The 12274-nt window shown below is 41.7% G+C and overlaps 1 pseudogene; it reads left to right on the top strand.

Annotated features, from left to right (window-relative positions):
• Nucleotides 1-3421: 3421 nt before the first annotated feature.
• LOC132381760 (olfactomedin-like) lies at nt 3422-10540 on the top strand (annotated as a pseudogene).
• Nucleotides 10541-12274: the final 1734 nt, after the last annotated feature.

The raw sequence follows: 12274 nt of genomic DNA, 5'->3' as shown, positions 1-12274 counted from the left end.
GCATCTGAAGTTTCTTAGATTCAGCACGTCATCGAAGACTCTGACAAACGTCTACAGATGTACAGTGGAAAGCAGACTGACTGCTTGCATCACAGCCTGGTATGGAAACACACAGGAACACAAGAGGTTACAAAGAGTGGTGAATGTGGCCAGCTCCATCACTGTGGACATCTGTGAGGGGTGTTGACTCAGCATCCAGCATCAGGAACCCCCACCCCCAGGCCATGCCCTCTTCTCAATGCTGCCATCAGGCAGGAGTGGAGGAGCCTAAAGACCCATACCCCAAGATTCAGCAACAGCATCTTTCCTATTGGCAGCAAACCTTAACACCACCTAGACTGTATCCATTTTTAATTCTCTCTCATTCTTGCATTGGTGTTATTATACTTATTTTGCATATGTGCAGAATTAATATTAATAAGTTCTCATCTTGAACTGACCTGAAAAGCCCTAATTCTACCTCAGACTACATTTCTCTCAACTTGTACTATTGTTTTTACATTTATTTCTACTTATTTTGTTATGCAGGTTATGTATAATTTATGTTAATTTAAGGATATGTTAATTTATGTTTGTCATGATTTTAATTTTCATGACTCCCCGTGATAATAAACTCAAATTGGAACAGTCTCTATGCCAACAGTAGTGCCTCTTCATGCTAATCCCAAATGGGGCAATAGGACTGAATGATATGCTCTGTTGGGAGCATTGACTCAATGGATTGAATAGCCATGATACTATAACTCAGGAGGCAACCAACTGAAAGGTCAGTGTTTAACCTGACAACTAGAGATATTGGATTATTTCCAACATCAGGGTGGCCCAAGGCATTCCCTTGTCCACCACTTTCAACATTAGTGACGACACAGTAGTGGGTAGATCAGTCATTGTGACATCTGGAGTCAAAATATTTTAGGACTTGTTCCCATTCCAGGCAAGTACACTCCATGCAGCACTGAAGGGATGTTGCCTTATTGTAAAAATCATCTTTCCACGAAACATTGAACAGAAGCCCCATTTGTCCTCCTAAATCAATTGAAAAGGTCTGACAGCCAATGTTTATAAACACAGGAGAGTCAGTACATGCTGGAAACCTTGAGTAACACACACAAAATGATATAGGAGTCAGTATCTCTAGAGAGAAATAAACAGTTGATGTTTCTGGCCAAGACCTGCTGCCTGATTTGCTGAGTTCCTCCAGCAGTTTGTGTACATTCCACAACCAATGTTTGACTCCCTGGATTAATAACCACTCAAAGACCATCGCATAAAAGGAAAACAGATGATTCAGATATTAATATTTGTGTGTTTTTGATATTGCCTCTCTACCTCCAGGAATGACCACATATTTTCAACCGTAAGAGATGTATTGAGAGGGTACTAGGGGCTGATTAAGTGTGGACACACAAGACATTGTTGAGACCACACTTGCAGTACTGTGTACTATTTTGCACACCTGTAATAGGAGACATAATAAACTGGATAGAGTGCAGAGAGAGTTTATGAGGATGCTGTCAGGACTTGAGAGCCCAGTTACAGTGAGAGGCTTGTCAAGCTGGGTATTTAGTTCTTGAGGGGTGGCCTTATAGAGGTTTATAAAACATCAAAGGGCAAAGATGGGGTGAACACACAGTATCTTTTTTCCAAGGAAAGTGAGCTAAAAACTGGAGGGCATGGGTTTAAGGTGACAGGTGAAAGATTTATCTATCCAAAATCCTATAGAAGTGAGGCAAAACAACATCATCTTCAATCTGGACCCTGTACAGATTATAGAGGAAGAGGTGTTTGCTACCCTGAGACAAATCAGGGTGAATAAATCCCCAGGGTCCAAAAAGGTATTTGCCTGGACCCTATAGGAGACAAGTGCAGAAATTGCCAGGGCACCTAACAGAGATATTTAAATCATCCTTAATGACAGGAATGGTACCAGAGGATTAGAGGATAGTTAATGTTGTTAAGTCTTTTAAAAAAGGCTCCAAACATAAAGCTGGAAATTATAGGCTGTTGAGTCTGGCATCAGTTGTGGGAAATTCATTGAAAAGTATTCTAAGGAACCAAATATGTAAAAATTTGCATAGGCGTGGACTGATTAACGATAACTAGCATGGCTTTGTACATGATAGGTCATGTCCAACCAATCTTATAGAGCTTTTCGAGCACGTTACCAGGAATATAGATGACGGCAAGGCAGTGGATGTTGTCTACATGGACTTTAGTAAGTCATTTGACAAGGTCCTGTATGGGAGGCTGGTCAAGTAGATGAAGTCACACAGCTAGTTATTGGATTAGACATTGACTTTATGGGAGAAACCAGAGTGTGGTAATAGATAGTTGCCTTTCTGACTAGAGGCCTGTAACTAGTAGTGTGCCGCAGGGATGAGTGCTGGGTCCGTTGTTGCTTGTCATCTATATCAATAATCTGTGGTTAACTGGTTCAGCAACTCTGTATATGACACCAAGATTGTGGGTGTAGTGGACAGTGAGGAAGGCTATCAAGGGATCTGCATCAGCTGGAAAAATGGCAGATAGAATTTAATGCAGAGAAGTGCAAAGTTTTGCACTTCAGTAGGACCAACCAGGGTAGGCTTTACACAGTGGGCATTGATGAGTGTGGTAGAACAAAGAGATCTGGGAATACAGATACGTTGGCAGTGGCAACACATGTAGTTATGGTTGTATAGAATGCTTTTGGCACATTGGCCTTTATAAATCAATGTAATGAGTACAGAAGATTAGATATGTTGAAGCTGTATTAGATGTTGGTGAGGCCTAATTTGGGGTATTGTGTGCCATTTTGGTCACCAACCTACAGGAAAGATGTAAACAAGTTTGAAAGAGTGCAGAGAAAATTTACAAGGATGTTGCTGCGTCTGGAGGACCTGAGTTGTTAGGAAAAGTTGAATAGGTTAGGACTGTGTTCTTTATGACTTAGAAGATTGAGAGGAGATTTGACAGAGATATACAAAATTATGAGGCATATTGACAGGATAAACACAAGCAGGCTTTATCCACTGAGGTTGGGTGGGACTACAACCAGAGGTCATGGCTTAAAGGTGAAAGGGGAACATGAGGGGAACCTTCTTCACTCAGAGGGTCTTGAGAGTGTGTAATCAGCTGTCAGCACAAATGGTTCATCTGAGCTCGATTTCAAAATTTAACAGAAGTTTGGATAGGCATACAGATGGTATGGTATGGTATGGAGGGCTATGGTCCAAGTGCAGGTCAATGGGAGTAGGCAGTTTAAATGGTTTTGGCATGGAGAGCCTACTTCAATACTATATTACTCTATGACTCTATGAGACCCCAAATAGGCAAGGTGACAGTGGTGGTCTTATCCGTGGCCAAAACAACCCTCAGAAATGAAGAAGAGAAGTGGTAATAGTTAAATCAAAGCCTGTGTGTTGTTTAAACCCTCATGCTGATGATTGCAAAGTCAAGGGAACTGGCAGCCAGCCAGCATGTGCAGAATCATTCATTCTCTGTTGCAACATTTGACAATATTTCTGACAATATAAATAAGGTAATTCCTGGCAATTTGAATACTGTTTCCAGAAACACCTTTGCTTGATTTAATCTCAAAGGAATGTATCTCTGGTTTTGAGGAGGAGTTCTAGTGAGATGGCTATTTAAACCCTTTCCGAAAGCCCAGGTGTATCAGGGTTCAAGACTGAAGAACAATGCTTCTCCTTCTACTGCTTGTAACCGCTGTCCTGCCTTCTGTAAGTTTATTTTTCCAGTGTGTTTGCTGGTCTTTTCTGTTCCAGGTGCTGTGAGTTTGTATGACCTTGTTGCTCAGTGGTTCATAGGGTACAGGCCCTCTTCTACTTGGGAAAGAAAAGTTGCTTGCCCTGAAGTCCTACCGACATTGCTCTGAATCCCTGCAAGGCATAGACCCTACAGTCATTATTAGCAATGCATAAAACAAAAAAAAAATCAGAATCTTGTGCTAACAGCTACTCTATTTATTTAGCTTTGCCCTGTCAAAGATATTCCCTATTCCCTTTGCTTTACATTTCCCACACTGCAGAAGGTTAATTTTTCACTCTCTTTCCCAGTTCTGATGAAGAATAACAGACCACAATTACTAACTATTTCTCTCTACACAAACACTACCTGACTGGCTGAGTGGTTCCTGCATTTTCTATTAGTATCTCGGTCTGTTTGTGTACTTGGATGAGCTTTTAACTTTGTCTCAACTCACTTCCACCACCCTTTGAGGACTATGTGTGTAGCACCTGAACCATTCTCTCCAGACACCCTTGTGCCTCACTAAGGTCAGCAGGAAAGAGATTATAATCTAACCAATGATTCTCTGATTTCATTACTAATTTCTGATTTAGTCACAGTGATTCCCTCTTTCACCAGAATCTCGTAATGGTCACAACTATTGATGTTTAAACAAAGTGACAACAGAACCTCAATGAACTGTTGGCAGCAACACCATCTAGGATCATCAACTGAACAGAAGCCTCAGACAGCAACCATTTTTTTAAAACATTTTTTTATTAGTTTTTCAAAACATTTTACAAATTAAAAACCCCAATTCCCAATGAGGAACATTAAAACAGTGCAAAATTAAGCATACAATAACAATATGCTACAAAGGAAGAGAAATTAGCAAAAAAAAAGCACCTAAATTAAAGACAAGTAAGCTTAGTGTCCTCCCCAAGCCCCACAACACAAGAAAAAAACAACAGCAACTCCAGACCAACCACAGCACAATATAGAGAGTATAAGTCAGGACAGCCAAGCTCCCAGATTGTGAATACACTCAGCAACAGAGGATAATAATGCCTTCTACTAGAAAAAAAAGGAGCTGAAAGCAAGGGACCGAAAAGAAAAAAAAAACCCTAATCAAGAGGAAGGTTATGAAAGTACTCGATAAAAGGTCCCCAGACTTTATGGAACTTTAGATTCGAATTGAGAACTGAATAATGAATTTTTTCGAGGTCCAAACAGGCCATGATGTCGTTAAGCCATTGAGCATGAGTGGGCGGGGCAGCATCTCTCCATCTGAGGAGGAAGCAATCATTTTTGACCTGAAATGTTAGCTTAGTTTTTTTCCCTCTTCAGTTGCTACCAGACCTGATGAATGTTCCAGCATTTTCTGTTTTTATTTCAGACTTCCAGCATCTGCAGTTGCTTTTGCTTTATGATTTGTTTTACTTCACCTGCATGAGGTGCTGAAGAATAGAAAGAATTCAATGCATTCTATGTGAGGGGTTGTTTCTACTGATAAGAGAGAGATTTCAATTTGCTTTTGATTCAGAATCGCCTATCAGACTGAGGTGGATGTGTTTCACAGAATCGATGGGCTGAATGACCTGTGAATCACACAGCGGCATAGAAGAGCCTGGAAGCATAGAAGAAATAAACCTCACATCTAATGGGCAGAAAAATAGTGATTGATCACTGTGAAGCAAAATTGGGAAATGCTTTTCAGAGGGTTCAAAGGAGGTTAATGAAAATGTTTCCAGGATTGAATGGCTTGTCATATGAACAGCGTTTGATGGCTCTGGGCCTATGTTCACTAGAATTCAGAAGAATGAGAGGTGACCTCATTGAAGCCTATCAAATAGTGAAAGCCTTGTTAGAGTGGATCTGTGGAATTCTTTGCTACAGGCAGCAGTAGAAGCCAAACCTTTATGTATATTTAAGGCAGAGGTTGATAGATTCTTGATTGCTCAGGGCATGAAGGGATATGGGGGGTGGGGAGGCAAGAGACTGGGGCTGAGAGGAATAGTATATCAGCCATGATGGAATGGCGGAGCAGACTTGATGGACCAAATGGCCTAATTCTGTTCTTCTATCTTATGGTCTTATGAATTCTTAAAGATATGTTAAGAACAAAAGGATTACAAGGGAGAAAATTGGTCCTTTAGAAGATCACAATGGTAATCTTCGTGTGGAGCCAAAAGAGCTGGGGGAAGTCTTGTATGTCGGTGACCAAAACTACACACAATATTCCAAACTAAGCCTCACCAATGTTTTATACAACCTCAACATAACATCCCATCTCCTGTACTCAGTACATTGATTTATAAAGGCCAATCTGCTAAAAGCTTTCTTTGTGACTCTATCTACCCATGACACCACTTTCAACGAAGTATGTACCCGTATTCCCGGATCCCTTTGTTTAACATACTCTTCAGTACCCTAGCATTTACTGTGAAAGACCTACACTGCTTGATCCTATCAAAGTGTAAATTCTCGCACTTGTCTGCATCAATTCCATCTGCTATTTTTCAGCCATTTTCCCAGTTTATGCAGATCCCTCTGCAAGCTATGACAGCCTGCCTCACTGTCCACTACACCCCCAGTCTTGGTGTCATCCACAAATTTGCTCATCCAGTTAACCACATTATCATCTAGATCGTTGATATAGATGACAAACATCAAAGGACCCAGCACCGATCCCTGTGGCACACCACTGGTCACAGGCATCCTGTCAGAGAGGCAACTCTCTACTACTACTCTGTTGTAGACCTGACACCCACCAGCCTTCTCCTTCCCACTCTCCCCACCCCTTGATCTTCCCTCTGATTGGTTTTTAACCTGACACCCACCAGCCTTCTCTTTCCCAACCTCCCCCCACCTTCTTTATAGGGTCCCTGCCCCCTCCTTCTTCAGTCCTGACGAAGGGTCTCAGCCCGAAACATTGACTGCTCATTTCCACAGATGCAGTCCAACCTGCTGAGTTCCTCCAGCTTGTTGTACATGTTGATTTGACCACAGCATCTGCAGTGTACTTTGTGTTTTCTATTAAAACAGTATTCTTAAGGAACTGAACTATATGTTTGATGTAACAAGCATGTGATCCTTTCTGCAAAATATTGTTATTGTTAAACTATATTTTATTCTATGATAACTTTAAAATCAATCATCCTCTCTCTGGATTATATTTTGGACATCTCACCAGTACTTGCTCAACAGCTTCTTGTTGATTACAATACTCACACCTCTCATTACTGCATTTCTTCATTAAGAACAATGTACTATTTAACACTGTGTGCTCAAAACTCAATCTTGATATTATCACCTCCTCCCCCCTGCTCTTTGCTGCATTCCTCAACCATTACACTTCTTACTGGATTTTATAAAGTTGTCTTTCTGTTCTCTCTTCACCCCATTGTTTTCTCCACATTTAAAAAATTTAGCTTTTAATAACGTTTTTCATTCCTTCTTTACTATATTTGAGCATCCACCTCTGCTTGTCTAGTTGCCTCCTCTGCTAATTTATCTGTTTGCTCATTCCATCCAATACCACCATGTACTGGAATCCACATAAAACATACACAGAATCTCATTATTTTACTTATGAATAAAGTTTGTATTATCTCACACATTATGTCTGTTCTTGTCTCTGAATATAAATCTTTCAGACTCCTGATTGTTGTGTTTGAATCAGACAATATTACAACTCTCATTGGTCTTGCTTCCTCCACTCACTGTAAAGCGAATAGTATAGCTGTCATTTCACCTGTATACACTGAGAAATCATTATTTATTCTCATCTACTTTATAATGTTAAAATCAGGCACTACCAATCCTACCCCTAATCTACCATTACCATTTTTGAAGCATCTGTTTACATTGTAAATATCCATAATAATTATTATCTACAAAAAATCCAACTCTATCTTGATTTAAAATCCCATCTCTGATTTTTGCCTCTTTTCAAATAATATAAGATCCGCCTCTGGTGCTTCACACAGCCATGGAGGCACCCCAGGAAAAGTCACTGCAGCACTCATTGCCTTGTTCTTTCAGCTTTCCTTCAATAGTCCATGGAAAATTCTGACTTCCTTTCTCTCCTTTTCCTAGCATGGATCTAAAAGCTCTATAATTGGATGGTTTTCTCCATGCTCTTTTAGGTATATCCAATATGTTAATGCAAGCTGCGATCTTCTCATTTCCAGAGGTGTCTCTCCTAACTTCGCTGGTGATAAATGAACTTCTTGATCATGTTTGTATTTATGCATTGAGTTGCTGTCACATGATTATCTGATTAGATATTTGCATTAATCAGCAGGTGTAGGCCTAAAAAAATGGCCACTGAGTGTATTTCTATTTATTAACAGGGAGCTGCATGGCATGGTGGACTCCACAGTATAACCGAGACTCATGTGACACAGCTGAACTGGTTGGGATCGAATTACAGAAATGGAGCTTGGGGCAAAGATCCGACTCCCCTGCCTACTAAAAAAGAACTGTATTTTGTGATAGCAACACACACAAAATGCTGGTGGAACACAGCAGGCCAGGCAGCATCTATAGGGAGAAGCGATGTCGACTTTTCGGGCCAAGACCCTTCGTTAGGACTATCCGAAAGGAAAGATAGTAAGAGATTTGAAAGTAGTGGGGGGAGGGGGAAATGCAAAATGATAGGAGAAGACTGGAGTGAGTGGGATGAAGCTAAGAGCTGGAAAGGTGATTGGCGAAAGTGATACAGAGCTGGAGAAGGGAAAGGATCATGGGACGGGAGGACTCAGGAGAAAGAAAGGCAGGGGAGAAGCACTAGAGGGAGATGGAGAACAGGCAAATAACTAAATACGTCAGGGATGGGGTAAGAAGGGGAGGAGGGGCATTAATGGAAGTTAGAGAAGTCAATGTTCATTACCTGGACTATTCCTCTTCCCACCCTGTCTCTTGCAAAAAGGCTATCCCCTTCTCACAATTCCTCCGTCTCCACCGCATCTGCTCTCAGGATGAGGCTTTTCATTCCAGGACGAAGGAGATGTCTTCTTTTTTTAAGCAAAGGGGCTTCCTTTGTCCACCATCAACCCTGCTCTCAAACGCATCTCTCCCATTTCCCGCACATCTGCCCTCACCCCATCCACCTGCCACCCCACTCGGGATAGGGTTCCCCTTGTCCTTACCTACCACCCCACCAGCCTTCAGGTCCAATGTATAATTCTCCGTAACTTCTGCCACCTCCAACGGGATCCCACTACGAAACACATTTTTCCCTCCCTCCCTTTCAGCTTTTCACAGGGATCGCTCCCTACGCGACTCCCTTGTCCACTCGTCCCTCTATCCCTTCCCACCGATCTACCTCCTGGCACTTATCCTTGTAAACGGTACAAGTGCTACACCTGCCCTTACACTTCCTCCCTCACCACCATTCAGGGTCCCAGACAGTCCTTCCAGGTGAGGCGACACTTCACCTGTGAGTTGGCTGGTGTGGTATACTGCATCTGGTGCTCCCGGTTTAGCCTTTTATATATTGGTGAGACCTGATGCAGACTGGGAGACCGTTTTGCTGAACACCTACGCTCTGTCTGCCAGAAAAAGCAGGATCTCCCAGTGGCCACACATTTTAATTCCACGTCCCATTCCCATTCTGATATGTCTATCCATGGCCTCCTCTATTGTCAAAATGATTCCAAACTCAGGTTGGAGGAATAACACCTTATATTCCGGCTGGGTAGCCTCCAACCTGATGGCATGAACATTAACTTCCGTTAATGCCCCTCCTCCCCTTCTTACCCCATCCCTGACATAATTAGTTGTTTGCCTGTTCTCCATCTCTCTCTGGTGCTTCCCCCCCCCCCTTTCTTTCTCCCGTCCCATGATCCTTTCCCTTCTCCAGCTCTGTATCACTTTTGCCAATCACCTTTCCAGCTCTTAGCTTCATCCCACCCCTCCAGTCTTCTCCTATCATTTCGCATTTCCCCCTCCCCCCACTAATTTCAAATCTCTTACTATCTTTCCTTTCAGTTAATCCTGACGAAAGGTCTCAGCCCGAAACATCGACAGTGCTTCTCCCTATAGATGCTGCCTGGCCTGCTGTGTTTTACCAACATTTTGTGTGTGTTGTTGTTTGAATTTCCAGCATCTGCAGATCTCCTCGTGTTTATATTTTGTGATGCCAACCAACTCTGAACAATGATTTGACACCTTCTGACTACATTCTTCATATGATGATTTACTGGTCTACAAAAATGGAATTAACAAAAGACTTGCATATTCTAGCAGTTACAACAGAGCACAGGGAGGTGGGATGGCTTTATATCTTAACTCCTTGTATTACAAGTGTTACAGCAAAAGTCAAAGGTGCAGGTTTAATGTAGACACAGAGGCACTGGAGAAATCAACGTTGACAAATGCAGCCTACAATAACTGAAACTCTTATCAGGGTGTTAATTACCAGGACATGCACTTCTCTGTGGATGAAACTGGCCTGTGGGTCATTTACTCCACTGAACAAAATGCTGGGAGTATAGTTATTAGTAAAATTAACTCACCATCCTTTACTGTGGAGAGGACATGGATCACTAGAAAATTCAAATCTGGTGTGACCAATGCCCTTATGGTCTGTGGGGTGTTGTATGCGATTAGACCAGTAGGCATACGGCAGGAGGAGATTTTCTATACGTTTGATACTAGAACTGGTGAGGAAGGTACACTTGCTATAAAGATGGATAAAGTGATGGAGACATTACAGAGTGTCAGTTACAACCTCTCTGATCATAAGCTGTATGTCTTCTATGATGTCTACCTGGTGTCTTACGATGTTGCACTTAAACCTGTTCAATGATATCAATTGATCACATTTAAGCATTAGTAAAAGCTGGAAACCTTTGAGATATCAGGGTCTGAATTTGAAATTCTGTAGCTGAATCTCATGTTTATTTTAACCTCCAAGTTAACATCAAAGTTTAAACAGCAGAACCAATGGTCCAGAAAACCAAAATAAATCTACGCAGCCAAGATTCTGATTAATGCTGATTTAAAATATGCAGTGTCCAGATCAAGGTGAGGATGTTCAGTTCAACTATCACAAACACAAGGAAATCTGCAGATGCTGGAAATCCAAACAACACACATAAAAAATGCCAGAGGAACTCAACAGGTCAGGCAGCATCTATGGAAAAGAGTAAACGGTCAGCGTTTTGGGCTGAGACCCTTCATCAGGACACTGTCAAATTAGCCCTGTGACTGACTTCAAGAGTAAGAGGGCTACTGGTCCTAGACTGCAGCCTATGGGTTTGGATGATGACAGTGTGAACACCACTGCCCAGCTTTGTGTCATCCGCAAACTTGGAGATGCTGCATTTAATTCCCTCATCTAAATCATTAATATATATTGTAAACAACTGGGGTCCCAGCACTGAGCCTTGCAGTACCCCACTAGTCACTGCCTGCCATTCTGAAAAGGTCCCGTTTACTCCCTCTCTTTACTTCCTGCCTGCCAACCAATTCTCCATCCACATCAATACCATACCCCCAATACCATGTGCTTTAAATTAGCACAATAATCTCCTGTGTGGGACCTTGTCAAAAGCCTTTTGAAAATCTAAATATACCACATCCATTGGCTCTCCCCTATCCACTCTACTAGTTACATCTTCAAAATATTCTATAAGATTCGTCAGACATGATTTTCCTTTCACAAATCCATGCTGACTTTGTCCGATGATTTCACCTCTTTCCAAATGTGCTGTTATCATATCTTTGATAACCGACTCTAGCATTTTCCTCACCACCGATGTCAGACTAACTGGTCTATAATTCCCCGGTTTTTCTCACCCCCCTTTTTTAAAAAGTGGGGTTACATTAGCCACCCTCCAATCCTCAGGAACTAATCCAGGATCTAAGGAGTTTTGAAAAATTATCACTAATGCATTCAATATTTCTTGGGCTACTTCCTTAAGCACTCTGGGATGCAGACCACCTGGCCCTGGAGATTTATCTGCCTTTAATCCCTTCAATCTACCTAACACCACTTCCCTACTAACATGTATTTCCCTCAGTTCCTCCATCTCACTAGACCCTCAGTCCTCTACTATTTCCAGAAGATTATTTCCGTCCTCCTTAGTGAAGATAGAACCAAAGTAGTTATTCAATTGGTCTGCCATGTCTTTGTTCCCTATGATCAATTCACCTGTTTCTGACTGTAAAGGACCTACATTTGTCTTGACCAATCTTTTTCTTTTCACATATCTATAAAAGCTTTTACAGTCAGTTTTTATGTTCCCTGCCAGCTTTCTCTCATAATCTTTTTTTCCTTTCCTAATTAAGCCCTTTGTCCTCCTCTGCTGGTATTTGAATTTCTCCCAGTCCTCAGGTGTGCCGCTTTTTTTTTGCTAATTTATATGTTTCTTCTTTGGACTTGATACTACCCCTAATTTTCCTTGTCAGCCACGGGTGCACTACCTTCCCTGGTTTATTATTTTGCCAAACTGGGATGAACAATTGTTGTAGTTCATCCATGCAATCTTTAAATGCTTGCCATTGCATATCCACTGTCAACCCTTTAAGTATCATTTGC

The sequence above is a fragment of the Hypanus sabinus genome, chromosome 26, assembly GCF_030144855.1.
Source record: "Hypanus sabinus isolate sHypSab1 chromosome 26, sHypSab1.hap1, whole genome shotgun sequence".
NCBI lineage: Eukaryota > Metazoa > Chordata > Chondrichthyes > Myliobatiformes > Dasyatidae > Hypanus > Hypanus sabinus.
This window is presented reverse-complemented; position numbering and strand designations above follow the sequence as displayed.